The following is a 7500-nucleotide window of genomic DNA, read 5'->3' as shown; positions in this document are numbered from 1 at the left end:
TTGCCTTTGTCGCCATTGGGTTTTGTCTTGCTTAGTTGGGGACATTTAATTTAATATTCAACAATATTATTGATTTCCATGCATTGACACCATTATATGAGAACTGAACTGAGCTGGATGATGACATCACGATGACATGTATATATAAATTAACTAAATTAATAACGTTTTTACAACAAAAATGAACCATCACTGAACTTACTTAAGCTGGACTGTGACGCTATTTTCTTCTGGAAACAATTATTATATACATTATTTTTTTAGTGGTGCTTGCATTGGCAAACCTCTCCACTGTGTGGCCGTTACACTAGAAAACACTGGGTTAAAAACAACCCAAGGGCCGGGGAAATATAGGGGGAAATATTAAAGACAAAATTGGCAGATATTTGATCTTTTTTTAAATACAAACTCACTTAATTTCTATACATTTTCCAGACTTAATATCTTCAGTCATTTTGCTCCTCCAGTAAATGTCTCTTGATTTCTTGATATCTGGAAAACAAGACAGAAATAGGCCTTAAAAAGGTTTCAGTTTGGAGCAGAAAGTCTTAAATTCATAGTCATGGCATTAAATGGTGCATACGCTGCAAACAATTGATATTTTACTGTCTTGTTTTCCAGCACAAATATCTAAACATTCTTAAATCAAGAAGCTTTTACTGGAGAAGAAGCAAAAATCTTTTTACTTGAAGATGTTAAGTACAAAATGAATCAGAGTTTGTGCTTAAAACAAGAACAAATACCTGCCAATGGAGTCAAACAAATAATCCTGTTTTCCTTTTTAATTAAGTTTATTTTGCTGACTCCATTGGCAGATATTTGTTTCAAATTAAATGTTTTATACATATAATGATTGACTGGTATGGCATTTGACTGCTTGACTTCATTCTCAGTGCTTCATGTGACGCTGCATTCATTCACCCATTGAATTAAAGCTTGTAATCTGGTTCTGGTTGGTTTGAGCTCTTTATTGAGGGTTGTTTGAAAGACTAGAGAAGATGAATGATGTGAAGCAAAGCCAGCGAGATGGTGGACGATCACTTTATTAGAGAGTAAAGAATCAACGTTCATTCCTCTGAGGAAACGTTCCTCCACTAACCGGCCCGGATATCGCTCACGTTACGGTAAAAGGCTGTAAATGTGACCAGCGCTCGATATCAGCGGGATGACTCCATTGTGCCGGTAATGGAGGAAAGACAAAAGCTCTGGGAATGAATTTTTATATCAAAACACGCAAATCTATTTTAATTAAAGCATTTTTTCCTCTCGCAGTGGCATATTGGAAGTCATTAGAATGCTTTTCCCGTATCTCTCTCTCTCTTTAATGTTGCATTGATCGCGTATGATTTGATTTGAGATGAGGACTCTGAGCTGGCGTGGGACTGACAGCAGTGTGTGTGTGTGTGTGTGTGTGTGTGTGTGTGTGTGTGTGTGGGACTCTGGGACTGACAGCACCTCAGGAATCAGACTAATGGAGATGCTGCTTCTCTTTCGAAAGGGAACTCGTTCTTCGTCGAAACGCATTGGGGAACGCCTCAGGCGTGACGGGTGTCTGACACTGCTATCGAATCACTGCAATCCTATTGACCTGAGACAACGCCTATGATGTCATCATCGTGCGACCCGGAAGTATAAAAGGGGCGCCTTGCAAACATGACATTCATCTTTTCGTCTTCAGGGACTGTTCTATTTGATAAATACATTTAAAAATGAAACGCACAGGGAAGGCTGACTGTGTTCAGAAGTGTGCTGACCCGTGCACAAGATATGTGACGGCGAGTGACACACATGAACTGTGTGTTGTCTGTCTGGGTGAAGAGGTCTGGACTCGTGGTTCAGGTCTCTTCTCGAGTGAGGAGGGCTCAGCGTCTGGACTCGTGGTTCAGGTCTCTTCTCGAGTGAGGAGGGCTCAGCGTCTGGACTCGTGGTTCAGGTCTCTTCTCGAGTGAGGAGGGCTCAGCGTCTGGACTCGTGGTTCAGGTCTCTTCTCGAGTGAGGAGGGCTCAGCGTCTGGACTCGTGGGTCAGGTCTCTTCTCGAGTGACGAGGGCTCAGCGTCTGGACTCGTGGGTCAGGTCTCTTCTCGAGTGACGAGGGCTCAGCGTCTGGACTCGTGGTTCAGGTCTCTTCTCGAGTGAGGAGGGCTCAGCGTCTGGACTCGTGGTTCAGGTCTCTTCTCGAGTGAGGAGGGCTCAGCGTCTGGACTCGTGGGTCAGGTCTCTTCTCGAGTGAGGAGGGCTCAGCGTCTGGACTCGTGGTTCAGGTCTCTTCTCGAGTGAGGAGGGCTCAGCATCTGGACTCGTGGTTCAGGTCTCTTCTCGAGTGAGGAGGGCTCAGCGTCTGGACTCGTGGTTCAGGTCTCTTCTCGAGTGAGGAGGGCTCAGCATCTGGACTCGTGGTTCAGGTCTCTTCTCGAGTGAGGAGGGCTCAGCGTCTGGACTCGTGGGTCAGGTCTCTTCTCGAGTGAGGAGGGCTCAGCATCTGGACTCGTGGTTCAGGTCTCTTCTCGAGTGAGGAGGGCTCAGCATCTGGACTCGTGGTTCAGGTCTCTTCTCGAGTGAGGAGGGCTCAGCATCTGGACTCGTGGTTCAGGTCTCTTCTCGAGTGAGGAGGGCTCAGCGTCTGGACTCGTGGGTCAGGTCTCTTCTCGAGTGAGGAGGGCTCAGCGTCTGGACTCGTGGGTCAGGTCTCTTCTCGAGTGAGGAGGGCTTAGCGTCTGGACTCGTGGGTCAGGTCTCTTCTCGAGTGAGGAGGGCTCAGCATCTGGACTCGTGGGTCAGGTCTCTTCTCGAGTGAGGAGGGCTCAGCGTCTGGACTCGTGGTTCAGGTGTCTTCTCGAGTGAGGAGGGCTCAGATTCTCGAGTGAGGAGGGCTCAGCATCTGGACTCGTGGTTCAGGTGTCTTCTCGAGTGAGGAGGGCTCAGCGTCTGGACTCGTGGGTCAGGTCTCTTCTCGAGTGAGGAGGGCTCAGCGTCTGGACTCGTGGTTCAGGTCTCTTCTCGAGTGAGGAGGGCTCAGCGTCTGGACTCGTGGGTCAGGTCTCTTCTCGAGTGAGGAGGGCTCAGCATCTGGACTCGTGGGTCAGGTCTCTTCTCGAGTGAGGAGGGCTCTGCATCTGGACTCGTGGTTCAGGTCTCTTCTCGAGTGAGGAGGGCTCAGCGTCTGGACTCGTGGTTCAGGTCTCTTCTCGAGTGAGGAGGGCTCAGCGTCTGGACTCGTGGTTCAGGTCTCTTCTCGAGTGAGGAGGGCTCAGCATCTGGACTCGTGGGTCAGGTCTCTTCTCGAGTGAGGAGGGCTCAGCGTCTGGACTCGTGGTTCAGGTCTCTTCTCGAGTGAGGAGGGCTCAGCATCTGGACTCGTGGGTCAGGTCTCTTCTCGAGTGAGGAGGGCTCAGCGTCTGGACTCGTGGGTCAGGTCTCTTCTCGAGTGAGGAGGGCTCAGCGTCTGGACTCGTGGGTCAGGTCTCTTCTCAAGTGAGGGCTCAGCATCTGGACTCGTGGGTCAGGTCTCTTCTCGAGTGAGGAGGGCTCAGCGTCTGGACTCGTGGGTCAGGTCTCTTCTCGAGTGAGGAGGGCTCAGCGTCTGGACTCGTGGGTCAGGTCTCTTCTCGAGTGACGAGGGCTCAGCGTCTGGACTCGTGGGTCAGGTCTCTTCTCGAGTGAGGAGGGCTCAGCGTCTGGACTCGTGGGTCAGGTCTCTTCTCGAGTGAGGAGGGCTCAGCGTCTGGACTCGTGGGTCAGGTCTCTTCTCGAGTGAGGAGGGCTCAGCGTCTGGACTCGTGGGTCAGGTCTCTTCTCGAGTGAGGAGGGCTCAGCATCTGGACTCGTGGGTCAGGTCTCTTCTCAAGTGAGGGCTCAGCATCTGGACTCGTGGGTCAGGTCTCTTCTCGAGTGAGGAGGGCTCAGCGTCTGGACTCGTGGGTCAGGTCTCTTCTCAAGTGAGGAGGGCTCAGCATCTGGACTCGTGGGTCAGGTCTCTTCTCAAGTGAGGGCTCAGCATCTGGACTCGTGGGTCAGGTCTCTTCTCGAGTGAGGAGGGCTCAGCATCTGGACTCGTGGGTCAGGTCTCTTCTCAAGTGAGGGCTCAGCATCTGGACTCGTGGGTCAGGTCTCTTCTCGAGTGAGGAGGGCTCAGCGTCTGGACTCGTGGGTCAGGTCTCTTCTCGAGTGAGGAGGGCTCAGCATCTGGACTCGTGGGTCAGGTCTCTTCTCGAGTGAGGGCTCAGCATCTGGACTCGTGGGTCAGGTCTCTTCTCGAGTGAGGGCTCAGCATCTGGACTCGTGGGTCAGGTCTCTTCTCGAGTGAGGGCTCAGCGTCTGGACTCGTGGGTCAGGTCTCTTCTCGAGTGAGGAGGGCTCAGCGTCTGGACTCGTGGGTCAGGTCGCATCATGGGGTTCCCAGAAGGACCTCGCCGATCACCTTCAAAGGGATGGAAACCTCTCAGACGATTCGACGGCTGACGATGGTGAGCTGCAGGGGGATGAGGAAGACTATTCTCCTACTGTTCCTGCAGCGAGTGCTTCAGGACGAGCAGGAGATGGTTGATGAGGGTGATAATCAGGGAGATCCTGATCCCTCTCAGCGTCCCTGTCCCGTGTATGCGGAGCTGGTGGAGGTTATGGAGCGCGCCGCCGGCAGGATTGACGATCGGTTTCTCCCCGGCCATAGGCCACCAGCTCAGGCAAGCCTTCCATTCCTTCCTGATCTTCACACGGAGATCGGGAGGGCATGGAAGAACTCATACTCTGTCCGGATCCACCGACATCAGCGGGCTAGTTTCGCTGATGTTGTGGGGATCGGAGAGCATGGGTATGTGTCGATGCCGTCCATTGACGAGACGTTTGCGAACTATCTCGTGTCTGAGAGCTCCAACCCTGCTGTCCAAACCGCTGAAGACTACAGCACGTTTGAATGGCAGAGCATACATGGCAGCGGGTCAGGTGTTGCAGGCGTACCAGGCCGACCTGCTGCGGGATCTCGACCAGGGGTCAGGGCTGTCTCCTGAGGTGGTCGCTGAGGTGCGCCGCACCATAGATCTTACTCTCCGGGCCACCAAACACACTGTCGCCGCGATCAGTTGGCCGATGGTGGCCACGGAGAGGCATCTGTGGTTAAACCTGGCTGACATCGGGGAGAAGGAGAAGGCCTTTCTCCTCGACTCGCCCTCTGAACTCTTTGGCATCTCCGTGGAGGCAGTGGTTGGGAAGTTCAGGGAGGCAAAGGCGCGCTCAGCTGCTTTCAGGACTAGTAGACCGTTGAGATCTGGGTCCATGCCCAGACAGGCGGGAAGACATAACTCTTCACGGTCCAAGGACCATAGACAGGGCCAGAGAGCCAGTGTCGCCTCTCGTGCGCCCCCTCCATGGAGGAGTAGGTCGCAGAAGAGGCGTGACTCCCGCAAGAAGAGGGATGGAGCTTCAGATAGATCTTATGTCCTTCACTATGGCATTCACTATATTAATGTAGACTTTTTAAAGGGGTCATATAATGGTACATGCACTTTTACAAGTTGAAATGTGTGTTGGCAGTGCCTGTACACAACCATCATAAAATGATAAAAATCCATCCAATGTTTTTTTTTTTTTCTTTTCTTATGTTTTCCTGTCTCAAATCAAGCCGTTCGACCGTGTGACGTCACACGGTCGGACACCCTTCCCACGATTGTTGATTGACAGCGGACTGGCGCGGCCATTGTTGATACGCTGGAGAACTGTCTATGAGCAGAATGGCGTCTAAGCGAGTGTGGTGTTCTGTTCTTGGATGTAATAAGGAACACAGCTGATGTTCCTAAATCCGAACCGCTGAAGACGCAGTGGCTGAGTTTGTTTTCGAAAGGGAATATTCCCCACGATCAACGTCAATGCTTTCATGTTTGCGCGAATCGTTTCGCACACCAGACTGCTTTACAAACGAGGTCAATATAAAGTTGGTTTTGCTAAGAAGCTGCTCCTCAAAAAAGGATCGGTACCAACTATTCGTGTTCCTGCTGCACCTCCAGAAGAAGAAGTGAGTTTAACGTTTTATTAACCTTTATATTAATATTTATATTAATCTTTGCAAATCGCTTGCTGCACGCTTCACGATGAATGCGGCTGTTTACACTCAGGGTACATTACGCCATGTTTTCTATGTACGACGTTCTCAATATAATTCATAATGCCATGTTTATAATGAACAACGCGTTATGGTTATTGTGTTATTATTACAAACTGTGTACGCACAGAACAGAGGGGGGGGGGTGAGCAAAGCTCATTATCATTTAAAGACACATGCACTTAAACGGCGTGCTGAAAACAGAGCTGTTTTTGTTTTCTTACAATACTAATGAGAATTTTTAATTAAAGTATATTACAAACTTTTAATTTAGACCCTAAAGAATCATATTAGCTTGTACAAAAATGGCATTATATGACCCCTTTAAGCATCCCTATATGACAGTCGTTCGGCCAAGGCCCGCCCCCTTCTCTGAGAAAGGTAACACAGGCTTGTGCCGAGGCATGAGTAGTACAGACCTAGGGTTAGCCTTCAATAAGGCCTCCGGCACAATAGGCTGGCCAATATATTGAATATTTCCTACATATATGCAGTGATTTTTATGTTCTTTTTATTTGGCCATTGAGTTTTGTGAACGTCATGTTATTTAGTCTAGTTTTATGATTAAATTCAACATTAAACTCAATGTACTTTTTAAATCCTGTTCTTAGACGCATGTTTATGATGGAGCATATAAATGAAAATTAATTAAATTTCATTATTCCATGTAGTGGAAAAAGAGTTTTTAATGTTTTTGAAAGAAGTCTCTTCTGCTCACCAATGCTGCATTTATTTGATCAAAAATACAGTAATAACAGTGAAATGTTATTCTAATGTAAATCATCTGTTCTCTATGTGAATAAATAGTAAAGTGTAATTTATTCCTGTGATCAAAGCTGAATTTTCAGCATCATTACTCCAGTCTTCAGTGTCACATGATCCTTCAGAAATCATTCTAATATGATGATTTGATGATCAATAATAGTTAATTAATAAAATAGAAAACCGTGATTTAAAATTGTAATAATATTGATCTGTTTTTACAGTATTTTTGATCAAATTAATGCAGCTTTGGTGAGCAGAAGTGACAACAAAATTGCAGTTATTCCAAATGTTTGACCAGAAACAACCAAATCATTTCTTTTCCATCAGAAAAAAAACCCCAACAAACTTATTTTTAGTAATAAATTATGCAAAACACAGCTTTATGTCTAGTATGAAACATTAGCTCTCACTGTTGGCAGGTGTGACTGATGTTTTGAGTCCATTAAGAGTCAGAATGAATGATAAATGAAAGAGTGGTTGAGTGAATCACGTGTTTATCCTGATAAATGAAAGAGTGTTTGAGTGAATAACATTAGTGTTTATCCTGCACAGCTGCATCTGATGAAAGATTAACGTTCCCTGCTGGAATCCTGCCGATCACGGATCAAAGCATCAGGTCGCATTAGCGAGTCACACGTCAATC

At 48.1% G+C, this 7500-nt stretch overlaps 1 protein-coding gene across 2 annotated transcripts in view; it reads left to right on the top strand.

Annotated features, from left to right (window-relative positions):
- Positions 1-7500, top strand: part of LOC311292456 (receptor-type tyrosine-protein phosphatase mu) — a 284516-nt gene that overhangs the window by 81345 nt on the left and 195671 nt on the right. The gene's annotated exons all lie outside the window — the stretch shown is intronic.

Source organism: Rutilus rutilus (genome assembly GCF_951802725.1).
Source record: "Rutilus rutilus genome assembly, chromosome: 6".
NCBI classification, from domain to species: Eukaryota; Metazoa; Chordata; class Actinopteri; order Cypriniformes; family Leuciscidae; genus Rutilus; species Rutilus rutilus.
This window is presented reverse-complemented; position numbering and strand designations above follow the sequence as displayed.